The sequence below is a fragment of the Kogia breviceps genome, chromosome 17, assembly GCF_026419965.1.
Source record: "Kogia breviceps isolate mKogBre1 chromosome 17, mKogBre1 haplotype 1, whole genome shotgun sequence".
In the NCBI taxonomy this organism is placed as follows: domain Eukaryota; kingdom Metazoa; phylum Chordata; class Mammalia; order Artiodactyla; family Physeteridae; genus Kogia; species Kogia breviceps.
In genome coordinates, this window is record NC_081326.1 from 58,227,728 (window position 1) to 58,243,260 (window position 15,533).

The 15,533-nt window shown below is 40.5% G+C and overlaps 1 protein-coding gene across 3 annotated transcripts in view; it reads right to left on the bottom strand.

Annotated features, from left to right (window-relative positions):
- Positions 1-4,738: 4,738 nt before the first annotated feature.
- SAMD12 (sterile alpha motif domain containing 12) overlaps positions 4,739-15,533 on the bottom strand; it is a 460,454-nt gene continuing 449,659 nt past the window's right edge. Inside the window, exons 6-8 of one of the 3 annotated variants that reach the window (XR_010837563.1) lie at positions 12,942-12,983; positions 8,801-8,901; positions 4,739-4,865 (exon numbers count right to left, since the gene is read on the bottom strand). The gene's annotated coding sequence lies outside the window, so the exon portion shown is untranslated. Of the gene's footprint in view, positions 4,866-8,800; positions 8,902-12,941; positions 12,984-15,533 lie in introns of those variants that run through there. The other 2 variants (XR_010837564.1, XR_010837565.1) reach the window with 2 other exon arrangements.

The window sequence follows — 15,533 nt, forward strand, 5'->3', positions numbered from 1 at the left end:
GCCCAGGCTCCTAAATATTCTCTTAGCCGCCAATATGGAATTGACTTAGCCCCACATTGTTCCCACTATTCCCTTCAAACCAATCCTTACCTCTTCTTTCCTTTACTCACCTTGGAAGCCAGAATTCCCCTGCATACCCAGCACATACTTGAATGCAAAAAAATTTTGTTGAATGAATGGCTAACTGGATAAAGCCATATTCTCAAGAAAAACTAATTAAAATAAAATGGAGTAGATAGATGGTTTATGCTGTCTCGCTTTAAGACCAACTAATCTACTGAAATCTGACCAAAAATGGATCACGTCAGCAATGTTTACTAATGTTGTGGAAGGGATCTGTTTTGAACGAAAGGCTCCCTTTATTGAATCCCCTCCATGTGAGGGGATTTATTTATACTGTTGATTCAGACAGTAGAAGTCTCAGAAGGACAGTTAACTTCATAAGGACACGGCTGATCTATTTTTCACCTCTGTTTCCTGGACACCTAGCACAGTACCTGACACACTGTTAAGTGCTCATTAAAATTCATGTGGAATGAATGAAGGAAGGAGTGAGTGAATCCCTAATTTAATGTAAAGTACATTTACCAAGAGGTTTGGGAAGAGAAAAGAAAATATTTAAGTTAAACGTTTGGAAACAAATACATCTTGAAAATCAATCAGCTTGATAAATCATCTTCGAAATGATACAGGCCAATAGGAGAATGGGATTTTCATTACAATAAGTTGATTTTCATTCACTTTTCAGTGTTGCTTATAATTAAGAAAAGAAGGCACACAACTAGAATTGCTATCTTATTTCTGTAAGCCCATTTTCCTTATTCTCAATAGGTTTACTACTGTCAAGGTCTCATTTTCAAGACTAAACCCTTCACCCAAGTATTCAGTTTATTTGGCTCTAGGGAGAGGTCATTAACTATCCCAGAATGAGTGTCCCTACAGTAATGAAGTGGCCCCATGGCCAAGCAACCAACATCAAGTTCTGCAACTCAGTCATCTTTTTGGCCCTTTCCCAAGTCTCCTGTAGGGGTAGGGCTTGGAGGCAACCTACCGAGGCCCAAGGCTGTAGGTACATGTGTGCTTCTTCTGGCTTCATGGCCAATATCATCAATAAACTATTTCCCACTTTAAACCTCTTAAAGGTTTCTTTTGTTGGAGACGTGACAAGATGAAATTTACTAGACAACCACACTGCCAAAGAAAACCAGTTTTACCCTTTAAAACCTGGAATGATTGTTTCCTCCAACAACTCTGAAGTCTGAGAGTGACTGAGCAGCATGGATATCACCCATGGGAGAAAAGGGAGCCTTTATCTCCTCTTCCAACTACGGATATGTGTCTAGCCACCAACAATGTGAACACAACTTCACTGGCAGAAGGGATCTACATTTCTATATATGTCTTGTCCTCCTGCAGGGACTACTTCAGTGACCTACAGGCAAACAGTAAATGATATATCTCTTAACGTTTCTAATTTTGTGGCTGAAATGATTATAAAGAGCAACCTTTAAAAAACAGATTAACAAAATATGATAATAGCAGGGGAGGGATTATACTTTTTCTTTCTTTGGCTAGTTTCTGATGTAAGGAACAGCACACTCAAACTCAAAGTGGTTTAAATAAAATGTCTTATCATTAGCTTCTCACTTAACGAGTGGTCTAGAAATTGGCTTTTGTTGGTGAAGCAGGTCAGCAATATTAATAAGAATCCAGGGGGAAGGGAGAGAAAAACAACTAATCATATACAAAGGAAACCCCCTAGGAGTTTCAGCTGATTTTTCAGCAGAAACTTTACAGGCCAGAGGGAGTGGCAGCATATATTTAAAGTATTAAAAGGAAAAAACTTATAACCTACAATCCTCTATCAGGTAAGGTTATCATTCAGAATTGAAAGAGAGATCAAGAGTTTCCCAGAGAAGCAAAAACTAAAGGAGTTCATCACCACTAAACTGGCCTTATAAGAAATGTTAAAGAGTCTTCTTTAAGTAGAAAAGAAAAGGCCACAACTAGAAATAAGAAAATATACAAAAGGGAAAAATCTCACTGGTAAAGGCAAATATAGTGAAAGTAGTGGATCAGCTTCTTAAAAACCTAGTATGAAGGTTAAAAGACAAAAGTAGTACAGTCAACTATAACTACAAGTAATTAAGGGATACACAAAATTAAAAATACAAAATGTGACATCCAAAACATGAAACGTTGTGTGTGGGGGGGGGGGTAGCAAAAATATAATGCTTTTAGAATGTCTTCAAACTTAAGCAAATACCAGCTTAAAATCAAAGACTATATATACAGTTGATATATATGAACCTCAAGGTAACCAAAAACCAAAAACCTACAAAGGATACATAAAAAATGTATGTACAAAACTCAAGACTCCATCAAAAAACAAACTAATAAATTAACTCAGTAAAGTTGCAGGACACAAAATAAATATATGGAAATCTTTTGCATTTCTGTATGCTAACTACAAACTATCAGAAAGAGAAATGAAGACAACAATCCCATTTACAATTTTATCAAAAAGAATAAGATGTCTAGGAATAAATTTAACCAAGGCAGTGAAAGACCTGTACTCTGAAAACTATAAGACATTGAGGAAAGAAATTGAAGATGACACAAATATATGGAAAGATATATCATGCTCATGGGTTGGAAGAATTAATATTGTTAAAATATCCATACTACTCAAAGCCATCTACATATTCAGTGCAATTCCTATCAAAATACCAATAGCATTTTTTTCACAAAAGCAGAACAAATAATCCTAAAATCTATAGAGAACCACAAAAGGCCCCAGATAGCCAATGCAATCTTGAGAAAGAAGAAAAAAAAACTGGAGGTGTCATGCTCACATACTTGAAACTATACTATAAAGCTATAGTAATCAAAACAGTTTAGCTCTGACACAAAAACAGACACACAGCTCAATGGAACAGAAGAGAGAGCCCAGAAATAAACCCATGCACCTGTGGTCAGTTAATTTATGACAAAGGAGGCAAGAATATACTATGGGGAAAAGATAGTCCCTTCAATAAATTGTGGTGGGAAAACTGGACAGCTACATGCAAAAAAATGATATTGGGCCACTTTCTTACACCAAATACAAAAATAACTTCAAGATGGATTCAAGACTTAAAGGTAAGATGTGAAACCATAAAACCCCTGGAAGAATACAAAGGCAGTATGCTCTTTGACATCAGTGTTAACAATATTTTTTTTGAATATGTCTCCTCTGGCAAGGCCAACAAAAGCAAAAATAAGTAGGACTACTTCCGACTAAAAAGCTTTTGCCCAGTGAAGGAAACTATCAACAAAATGAAAAGGCAATGTATTGAATGGGAGAAAATATTTGCAAACGACATATCTGATAAGGTGTTGATATCCAAAATATGTTAAGAACTCATACAACTCAATATCAAAAACAAACAACTGGAGTAAAAAATAGGTGGAAGATCTGGAGACAGTTTCCCAAGAAGACATACAAATGACCAACAGCACTAGAAAAGGTGCTCAGCACCACTAATCATCAGGGAAACACAAATCAAAACCACAATGAAATATCACCTCACACTTGTCAGAACAGCTATCATCAAAAAGACAAGCAACAACAAGTGTTGGTGAGGATGTGGAGAAAAGGGAACACTTGTGCACCGTTGGTTGAAATGTAAAGTGGTGCAGCCACTATGGAAAACAGTATAGAGGTTCCTCAAATACCTGAAAATAGAACTAACATATGACCCAGCAATTTCACTTCTTGGGTATTTATTTGAAGAAAATGAAAACATTAATTTGGAAAGATTTATGTACCCCCATGCTAATTGCAGCACTATTTACAATAGCCAAGTTATGGAAGAAATGCTTGTGCATTGATAGATGAATGCATAAAGATGTGAGATATATATATATATATGTATGTGAGATATATATATATATGCATGAGGACCTGTAGGGTATTATGCTGAGTGAAAAATGTCAGAGAAAAGTAAATACCATATGATTTCACTTACATGTGGAATGTAAAAAACAAAACAAACAAACAAAACAGAACAGAAATAGAATCACAGATACAGAAAACAAACTGGTAGTTGCCACAGGGGAGGGAGGTTGGGGGACAGATGAATGAGGTGAAGGGGATTAAGAGGTACAAACTTCCAGTTAATAAAATAAATAAGTCATGGGGATGTAATGTACACATAGGGAATATAGTCAGTATTGTGGTGATCATTTCATCATGTATAAAAATATTAAGTCACTATGTTGTACACCTGAAACTAATAGAATCCTGTATGTTAGTTATAACTCAATTAAAAAAAAAAAAAAGAATCCAGGGTTTCTCCAGCTTCCCATTTTGCCATCTTTAATGTGTTGGTAAAGTCTGCAATAATGCCACAGTATGGCTACACCAGCTCTAGGTATTTTGTTCTCACATAACCCAACCAAAAGCAGAAAGAAAGAGGAGCCACAACAGCTTCTGTCTGTGCCACTCTCTTTCTTATTAAAGAGGAAAATTACACAGAACACCCCCTCCCCAACATTCTCTTTACATTTCATTGACCAGAAGTGGGTCAATGTTACCAATCACCAGCAAAAGAGAATACAATGACCATGGTTGGCTGAGTTAGTCTGGGTTCTCTAGAGAAATTGAGTCAATAGAGAAAAAGAATATATATGTGTATATAATTATATTTAAAAAAATTTTATATATAAAGAGATTTATCATAAGGAATTGGCTCACGTGATCATGGAAGCTGACAAGTCCCAAACTCTGCAGTCAGCAAGCTGGAGACCCAGGAGAGCCAATGGTATAAGATCCAGTCTGAGTCCAAGTCTAAGTCTGAAGGCAGAAGACCAATGTCCCAGTTCTAAAATAGGCAGAGAGAGAGAATTTTCTTTTACTCTGCCTCTTTGATCTAGGCAGGCCATCATTGGATTAGATGAGGCCCAACCACACTGAGGAGGACAATCTGCTTTACTAAATCAACTGATTCAAGTGTTAAATCTTATTCAGAAACACCCTTATAGACATACCCAGTTTAACCAAATATCTGGGCATGCCATGGCCCAGTCAAGCTGACACAAAATTAACCATCACAGCAGCTTAGACTAAGAATAATCCAACAGTGCTTCCCTGGTGGCGCAGTCGTTGAGAGTCCGCCTGCCGATGCAGGGGACACGACTCCGTGCCCCGGTCCGGGAGGATCCCACGTGCCGCGGAGCGGCTGGGCCCGTGAGCCATGGCCGCTGCGCCTGCGCGTCCGGAGCCTGTGCTCCGCAGTGGGAGGGGCCACAGCGGCGGGAGGCCCGCGTGCCGCAAAAAAAAAAAAAAAAAAAAAGAATAATCCAACAGAGCTGAGCCTACTTTTCCTAGCATGTCCCTGCTCAATAGACAAACAAAATTTGGACTGTGTTAACAAGAAAGAAAGGTGGGATATTGGATAGGCCATAGATAGTTTATTTTGCAGTTGTTCATGTGCTTATGAAAATTAAGCTTTTAAAAGTGGGTCAATGGACGCCAAGGGGGGAAAGTGGTGGGGTGGGGGTGGGGGTGGGAGGAATTGGGAGATTGGGATTGACATGTAGACACTACACTAATATGTATAAAATGGATAACTAATAAGAACCTGCTGTATAAAAAATAAAATAAAATTCAAAAATAAATTTTTTTAAAAAGTGGGTTAACCACAAACCCCAAACAAGTTTGGATGACAGTCGTATGATTGTCTCTCTGGGACATCATAAAGCAAGATATATATTATTGTAGAAAATTCAGAAAGTATAGATAAGCAAAGAGATGATGAAAATGACCTGATATTCCATTATCAAGTGACCACCAGTGTTAAAATTTCTTTACATACACTTCCAACATTTTTCCATTCATATTAACACACTTTTAAAGAAAAGTGAGATCATATTGAACAATACTATTTTGCAATTGAAATTCTCTCCTACACTGTACTTCACACATTTTTCCATATTGACCTATACAGCTGTACTGCATGATTTTTTTCTTTTTTTGCTTATATAGTTGTTCCACATTTTGCATAAGCAATCCCTTATTGGACATTTAACTTATGACGATATTTCTACATAAAAAGGGACCCTGTGGTTCAGAACTTTGCAATAGTCAGAGTTTCTCATACTCTGGTGAAGGCTCCCCATTTATAGCAGTGCCCCTGGGTCCAGCAACTGGGGAATGCACAATTCTAGAGCGTTCTTTCGATTTCTTTGAATACCTTCTTCCTTAGTGTGACATTATTAGTTGTGTGTGAACTGCTCCTATCCTCAACTAAAGTTTCCAGAGCCTTAACAGGATTGAAGACCCATTTCCTACAACTGCTCCACACCTACTCTTGAGGCAACGGCAGGGGAACCTGGCAAAATGCAATACTGTTAGCAGGGCTCATAGCGAGTTTCTAGAACAAGTACTTCTAGAAACCTGGATGGCATCCTCTGAGCCCCAAATTACAAATGGCTAGTCCAACACTTGCTACATTCAACAGCTCTTCAGGGCTACTTTCTGGAACCACCCTAAACTCTCCCCTTCCATCACAACCATTGGAGCCAAATGTAGTTTTTAATCCTAGGAGCTGTAGTGGATAGATTTACTTAGACATATTTTCATTACCAAGACTATAGTTAACATTTGGGTGATTCCATAATGTGACCACCTATCAGGTCAGTATGTATTATGTATTTTGGGGTGAGAGAGATTACCTGTCATGCATAGCATACATTACATTAATTAATTGGAACTGTACAATTTTATCTGAATAATTTCCACTTTGACAAAACTGGCATTTTCATCACCTATTTATTACATTCTCTCTTTTTTATGTTCTTACTTCTCTTTCTAAGATTTCTTATGAATATTAAAATAGGGTCACAGAAGTCAAGCACCTAGCTCAGTGCCCCATGTAGAAAGCACTCAGTAAAGGATATTTCCCTTTCCTTTGCTGCTTTTGTATGAGGTTATAGTTTACAAAGCATTGTGATGTACATCATTCGTTTGGTCTTCTTGACCCTGAGAGGGAGGTAACACACTCTAAATCCATTTCATATATGAGAAAGTATTTAAATCTAGCTGCGTCAGTCCTACTTCCCTTTTTAGATCACAAATTATTTCATGACAAATACCTTCCCTGTATTTCTTTCTTTCAAATAGCTCCACAAGTCAGGGTTCAATGAATGACACATGGCAACAGTGAGAATGTTTTTTCCTATTGAAACCCACCTAAAAAGGGGGTGGTCATTGCTTTTTGCCTCCAGAAATTGTGCTGCTGATAGAGAAAGACAAAGTACCCTTTCTAATGTGAATTTATGGAATGAATGCCTGCCCATAAAAAATTATTCTCCAGCTTGGAGCAATTAAAGTGGTCTCTCTCCTCTCCAAATTAATGTAATTAATAATACAGTCCTGGTTGTTTATCATGTCTTGATAATATCATAAGGGAATGAAAATATTGGCTCTTTTATCCCTTTAAATAGCTGAGATGAAACTGTTGGAGCTCTAATGTTACAACAGCTGTTTCTCATGTCCCAGAATATAATTGGTTGGTACTGAGGTTACTAAATTGTAAGAAATTGAGTTTGGTTTTATGCTTGCCTACTTCTGGAGAAGGGAGAGATGGGAAATGTTAGCTTTCTCTTGTAATGAAAAGACAAAACCTTCCCCAATGAAGTGGCAGCTTCCGGGTCTCATCTGTACAATTTTCTTTACTAACGCACTGTCTTTGGGTTTGCTGGATAACATGGCTGGGAAAGCAGGACCATTCTAGCTTTCCTCGTAATTGGCTCGCAACCCAACACAGCTGGTCAAAGTGCATCAGTGCTTTCCCACGAGGGCCTCTTTCTGGAAGTAATTGTAAAGTGGTCTGGTCCCCCACTGCAAACTCAGTGTGGGATTTGAGATCATAATGATCCCAAATAATTTGTAGAAGGGTGATTATTTTATCTGAATATCTTTATTGCTTAGGGACGTGGTTCTCAAAGTGTGGTCCCTGGATCTGTACCATCAGCGTCACCTAGGAATGTGCAGATTCCCAGGCCCACCCTAGACCTGTTGAATCAGAAACTCTGGAAGGGGGTGGATCCAGCAATCTATGGTTTAACAAGCTTTCCAAGTGATTCTGATACACACTCAACTGAAACCCACTGGCTTAGAGTATAACCAGGTTTTCCTGGTTTGTGACAGCCCACTACCAGCTTCTTTATTGCTTAACCTCCATCAGTGTCTCAAGGTATGGAGCACACGCCATTATACCAACCTCACTGAGAGCTCAGTCCCTCACTCACTGTGCGCTCTCATTTCCTCGTTAACTTCTGGAGTCGCACGGCCCTGCCTCTCAATCTTGACTGGACACACGAATCATATGGAGATCTTGTTAAAATGCAGATTCTGATTCAGCATGGTTAGAGTGGGACCCGAGACCCTGCATTTCCAACAAGTGCCCCAGTGACGGTGCTGCTGGTCCAGAGACCACACAGAAACGACTGGCGAAGTGATTGCAGGAGCTGGCAGTCTAATTGTGAAATCAAGTATACACAGGAACAAACTACAAACAAGCCCTAAGGACTTGCCAGTTGGTCAGTACAAAGTAAGAGATCTAAACAGTGAATATTGTAAGAGTTTCTCAGGTTGGGCCTTGAAGGAGCTTGGACAAGGATCTTTCTTTCCATTGCAGAAAGGTTCTTTGTATCTGCTTTCTTCCTCCATGTGTTCCCGGGACCCTCACTCCTCCCTCTCCTGCCACACGACACCCTCCTCCTCCCTTTCCCTCCCCACCTCCACTTTGTTCACCTGCCTGGTCCTTTCAGTCTGCAGCTGGCTTCTCTGTTGATGCTCACATCAGCTCTCAGGAACTGAAGGGCCGGAACCAGTACCAAAACTATGGAACGGATCTAATGGGAAAGTCACAAGGTGAAATTTAAGAGGAAGACCGAACTTTACTACTGAGAGAACTTTTTTCAGTTGCAAATCCAGATGCTCACCCCTGAGTTCTGATTTCCCTGGTGTTCTCGATCCAATGAGATATAGCTTCTCCATCCTTTAGGCTCTCCCCTTAGATTGGAAAGAAATCAAGTATGTGTTGGATTTTTCCAGCAGCTTCCAGACTGGCAAGTTTCCTTTAATCTTTGAAAATTAATTTGAGGTTTCCCTTTGAGAAAACCTGGTGGTATGCACAGCTGATGTCTTTGCTCCTGGACCTGGCTCCCCTAGCCCATCTGCAGCTGGGCAAATTGGGGGAGAGGGAGTCACTTTGAGGCCTGCTGTGAAATAATGGCAGGAGACTTGAGGAGATGTGAAATGTAAAGTAAAAGTGTGATCAGTCAGCAAAGAAGAAAACCCAGGGCTTCCTGTCTGAACAAATTCCTAGACAGTTTCTTTCTGCCTCCTCTTCTCCTCCATTTCTTTGGTAATAAGGGTTCTTCCTCCACCAGAATGTGCACCCGCATCTCCCAGTGGTGCCCGTCATTGCCCTATAGACATTGGGTTATGCAGATGGTAGGAGAAGTATCAGCTTAAATGGAAGAACAGAAGTTTTCCTTCTGTGCTGTGTTCTTACGCTCTACAAGCTAGCCCAGTGCCATCCAACAAATATTAAGAATACCCATGAGGGAATCAAAACTATAATGAGGTACCACTTCACACTGGTCAGAATGGCCATCATTAAAAAGTCTACAAACAACAAATGCTGGAGAGAGTGTGGAGAAAAGGGAACCCCCTACACTGTTAGTGGGAATGTAAATAGGTAGAGCCACTATGGAGAACAGTATGGAGGTTCCTCAAAAAAACTAAAAATAGAGATGCCATATGATCCAGCAATCCCACCTCTGGGAGTATATCTGGACAAAACTGTAATTCGAAAAGATACATGCACCCCAGTGTTCACTGCAGCACTATTTACAATAGCCAAGACATGGAAACAACCTAAATGCCCAATGACAGATGAGTAAAGAAGAGTGGTACATATATTCAGTGGAATATTACTCAACCATAAAAAAGAATGAAATAATGCCATTTGCAGCAACATATATGGAACTAGAGATTATCATACTGAGTGAAGTAAGTCAGAAAGACAAAGACAAATACCATATGATATCACTTAAATGTGGAATCTAAAATTTGACACAAATGAACTTACTTATGAAACAGAAACAGACTCACAGACATAGAGAACAGACCTGTTTCGAAGGGAGAGGGGAAGTGGAGGAGGGCTGGAGTGGGAGTTTGGGATTAGCAGATGCAAACTACTATATAGAAAATGGATAAACAACAAGGTCCTACTGTATAGCACAGGGAACTATGTTCAATATCCTGTGATAAACCATAATGGAGAAGAATATGAAAAAGAATGTATATATATGTATGACATTTTTCTGTACAGCAGAAATTAACACAACATAATAAATCGACTATAGTTCTATAATTTTTTTTTTTTTTCCAGTACACGAGCCTCCCGCCGCTGTGGCCCCTCCCACTGCGGAGCACAGGCTCCAGACGCACAGACTCAGCGGCCATGGCTCACGGGCCCAGACGCTCTGCGGCATGTGGGATCTTCCCGGACCGGGACACGAACCCGTGTCCCCTGCATCGGCAGGCAGACTCTCAACCACTGCGCCACCAGGAAAGCCCTATATATTTTTTTTAAGTTAAAAAAAAACAATACACATGAGGGGTAGTTGTAGAAGTAGTAGAAAGCATTTCTCGTGCCCTTAGAGCTAATTTTTTTTTCTTTTTGTGGAATGAAGATTAGAGAGGAAAGTTAAGTATCAACATTAGGCAAAATGAATCAACAAGAAGAGGTATGGGACAGACACCTCGGAATGGAGGAATCAGAGACAGGGTGAGAATGGAGGTGAAAACCGAGCCTTGAATGATAAGGAAGGAGGCAGCATGGAGTGGCGATAAGAACATGGATCTTAGAAGGTGTTTCCTGACTACCCAACAGCAAATGAGTGACTTAGGCCAGCTATAGTCAGTGAATATCCAAGTGAGATGGTGTATAGCAGTACCTCGTAGGTCAGGAAATAAGCACAGGAAATAGAAACCACCCTAGGTATTTCAAGCAGGATAGGACTTAAAGTAGGGAAATTAGTGGGTACAAAATTGCAGGAAGGACAGCAGGAACTGAAAACAGGGGCCACCCCTAGGCTTCAAGGCTTCTCCTGCAGCTGCCACCTCCAGTTCAGGAAACTGCAGGAGGGCAATTTCACCATCACGGCTGCTCCACAGCCTCAAATCTCATTCCCAGACCAGCTTCCCTGGTCACTGCACGAACTCTCATTTGATGATCGTGTGCATCAGCCAATGCCAGCCCTGAAGAGGATGATACTTCTCCCTTCCACTTTCTAATCTCACGAGAGTACATCTCATTGACGGATCCTACATTGCAACTAGACATAACAACAAGGAGAGACTGGGGAATGTAGTTCTTAGCTTTCTGCCCATGTGACAGAAGTTGTAAACTGGAGATAGAGGTGGTAGACAGGGATGCTAACAATATTTAGTGTTAGTAGTGCAGTGCAGAGAATCAACAAATGCTAGTCTGCATTAGAGGAACAAGTCATGTTGGGTGAAGTCAGCCCAGAGATTGCTGTCAGGGTTTTGGCAGATAAGAAAAAAATTATTCCTTTAAGCTGAAGGGAACTCCAGTGATAGAAGGAAAGGACCGTCACGAGAAACTAGCAGAGAAGGAAACATAACTGCATATCTCTCCCATTCATCCAATGAAAACTAACAATAGTCTTCCTTAGTGAAAATAATATCATGGCTTGCTCATTCCCTGAAGCTGGACCCCATATCTTCCGCCTGCTTACCCACGGAAAGGCTGAAGCCCGTTTCCATTAGCTCTCTTTCAGGCTCTATCAGCTGGGACCTTCCCCTTCCTTCTCAACCCTCTAGGGCGATAAGCACATTTTCCAGAAGCTCTGGAGTCACGGCTGCTTACAGAGACTGTGCCAATCTAAACAAGTCCAGCTGGAAGGCGCTGCTTCCAAGCTTTCCTTCCCCCTTCCCTCCACCCAGCTGAAACCACAGGGGCTTTTGAACCTCATGACCAGCAGAAGCAAGAGAAGCAAGTCTCATTTCCCTAGGGAAGAGCACAGAGCTATCAGAATGGCCCTGGTTCTATTCTTTCAAAAACCTGGACACCCTTGAAAATAGCACAAGTGAAGTAGAAGAATAAACAATAACTGAAGTGGAAGAATAGATAGTATCAGTGCATGTGATACTGTCAAATGAGAGTGCAGCCAGAATGTTTTCACTCTTTCACCTCAACCTACCCTCCGAAATCAGGGAATTTGTCTTACGTACTGCTGTTTCCTTGTGCCCAGAACAGTATCTGGAATGTAACGGGAAAGACTCTGTTGAGATGGAGGGCATTGTTTTGCAGAGAAGTTAGCACTCAGCAAATATTTTGGCACTTAGAATTTGCTCCCCTGAATTCTGTAGCCTCTTTTGCAGTTTGGTTGGTCTCTATGATTAGTTCTGGCCAATAGGCTACGAGTGGAAATGACACCTGTCATGCCTAGGCCAGGGCAGTTAAATCCTCTGAGCTTTCTCCGTCTTTCTTTTCCTTCTCTGACGCAATCTTGGAAACCATGTCTTGATCCAATACAGAAAAACTCTGACCCTCTGAGTCACTGGAGGCCTCCCCCTGCCTCACTGATCTGTATCCGATTTAACATGAGTGAGAAATAAAGTTTTACTGGGCTAACTGACTGAGGTTTCAGAGCTTATCTGTTATTGAAGCATAGCCTAGACTATTTTAACTAATAGACATTGAGTCATTCATACATTAACAACAGATATAATTGAGCGCTCTTGACTATACTTAGTCACAGGGGCAAGAGGACATTTAGAGACCGGCCTAAAAGATAAGAAGCTATAGAAGCAAATTCTGAGATTGTGAAATTCAAGAGACGTCATCAACACTTACCTGACTCAGGTTTTATGGAAGTCTTAAGATTTCGGTAGTTATCTGTATAATGGAATAGAAATAATTAGTAATTTGAGACCACCATATGCTGAGAGAAGACTCAAAACTGAAAACAACTTCTCTACATCTTTATGTACCTTACATTTTACAAAGCCTGTCACATACATGATCCCATTAGATCTTTCTCCATAATCCTGTGAGGATAGCAGGTTAAGTATTATTGTTCCTATTTTACCGTGGTGAAAAATGAAGCTTAGACAAGGGAGGGCCAGATAGCTCATTTGTGACAGAATCTAGTCTCAAACAAAGGTCTTCAGCTTTGAAGTCAATGTTCTACATACCAAACTGCGTCCCTATAGACACTGTGATATTTAACTTTTCATTATGCAAAAATACAAGTGCAGAAACTGAGATGTAGGTTAACGGGACAGGAATGAGGTCCAAAGAACTCTGGCGATAGTTTTTTGGGTTTTTTTAACATCTTTATTGGAGTATAATTGCTTTACAATGGTGTGTTAGTTTCTGCTTTATAACAAAGTGAATCAGTTATACATATACATATGTCCCCATATCTCTTCCGTCTTGTGTCTCCCTCCCTCCCACCCTCCCTATCCCACCCCTCTAGGTGGTCACAAACCACCGAGCTGATCTCCCTGTGCTATGCGGCTACCTCCCACTAGCTATCTATTTTACGTTTGGTAGTGTATATATGTCCATGCCACTCTCTCACTTTGTCACAGCTTACCCTTCCCCCTCCCCATATCCTCTAGTAGGTCTGTGTCTTTATTCCCATCTTACCACTAAACCATAATTCAAAAAGAGTTATGTACCAAAATGTTCATTGCAGCTCTATTTACAATAGCCAGTACATGGAAGCAACCTAAGTATCATCAACAGATGAATGGATAAAGAAGATGTGGCACATATATACAATGGAATATTACTCAGCCATAAAAAGAAACAAAACTGAGTTATTTGTAGTGAGGTGGATGGACCTAGAGTCTGTCACACAGAGTGAAGTAAGTGAGAAAGAGAAAAACAAATACTGTATGCTAACACATATATATGGAATCTAAGGGAAAAAAAAAAGGTCTGGTGATAGGTTTTTTTTTTTTTTTTTTTTTGCAGTATGCAGGCCTCTCACTGTTGTGGCCTCTCCCGTTGCGGAGCACAGGCTCCGGACGCGCAGGCCTGGCGGCCATGGCTCACGGACTTAGTTGCTCCACGGCATGTGGGATCTTCCCGGACCAGGGCACGAACCCGTGTCCGCTGCATCGGCAGGCGGATTCTCAACCACTGCGCCACCAGGGAAGCCCTGGTGATAGTTTTGATGTAAAGAGTAAGAACGTTAGTTCTGATTCAGTGAGTAATAGAAACCATATGGATCGTAAATGGAGCATCTTCATAGTTAATTTATCTTTGCTAAGCTACCTGACCCCATGAAAACTATTAAGGATGTGAGCAAGAAATAAAGACCAGATTTGGACATTCAGATGTAGAGAACCAAGCCCAAGGAGCAGAATAAAGGAGGGCTAGGAAGAGTCATGGTCCTGAACATGGTCCTGGTCATCCTTTATGACAGTTTCTAGAAAATTCTGGAAAATAGCCTCTCCCTGGGACAATTCTCAATGGTGTAAGCCATAGGATGACAACTCCAGCTCCTCTTACCATGAAACAATACCTCATTAGGCTAAGGAGCTGATAGCCACACTAATCTGGTACCCCCAACTAACGATTCTCACTACATATTTGAAAGTTTTAGAAACACATGAAAATGTTGGCACCCAATTAGGAAAGTTTTTTGCAGGTCAGCCACAGAGGGAGGCGATGCATCTCTTCCAGGTCCTAGAACCTCTTGTGCCCACTGCCAAAATTAACAAATGCTAGAAGCAGACTCTGACTATTCAACAATGGATAATCCATGACCTGAAATGACATTAACCTTTTAAGAATCAACCTCAGAATTAATTTTGCATCTAAATCCTACTTTTATCTCTATGCAGAGTCTATTTCAGCAACTTTGCTTATATTCCTCTAGAAGTTTCCTCTTGCCTTATATCATCTAATGCCTCTCAATCCTTTAAATGCTAACTCAAGTTTCTCTTCTAGAAACCTTCTCCTGACCATCCCTGCCCACTAAAGACCATACATTTAACCATTCAATTCATATCTACTGAGTCCTTGCTTTATTGGATAAACTGTGTTAGCCACTAGGGTCCCTATGGTAAGTTGCATAGCTTACATCCATGGGCTGGATTCCAGACCAGAGTGTTTGCTTCCTGTTCTCTGTTTCTACAACAAATTCAGTCACTCCTATATTGCCCCTTACTGCTGACATGAATCCTTGGCTACCTTTGCACAGGTAAGTTCTTTGATGGCATGGACCACTCCTGTCTTGTACATTTCTGATTCCTGCAGTTCCAGGCAAAGAAGTGGGCTGTTTGATGAATATACCTATTGATGTATATAAGTGACTAATATTATCCAGTGTCACATAGCTTGTAGGGGAGAGACAGAGAGAGAAGAGAGTGAGGGAAGAACAGGCATGTTTCAACTTGGTCTGCCTAGAGCACAGATCCAGAGATTTGTTAG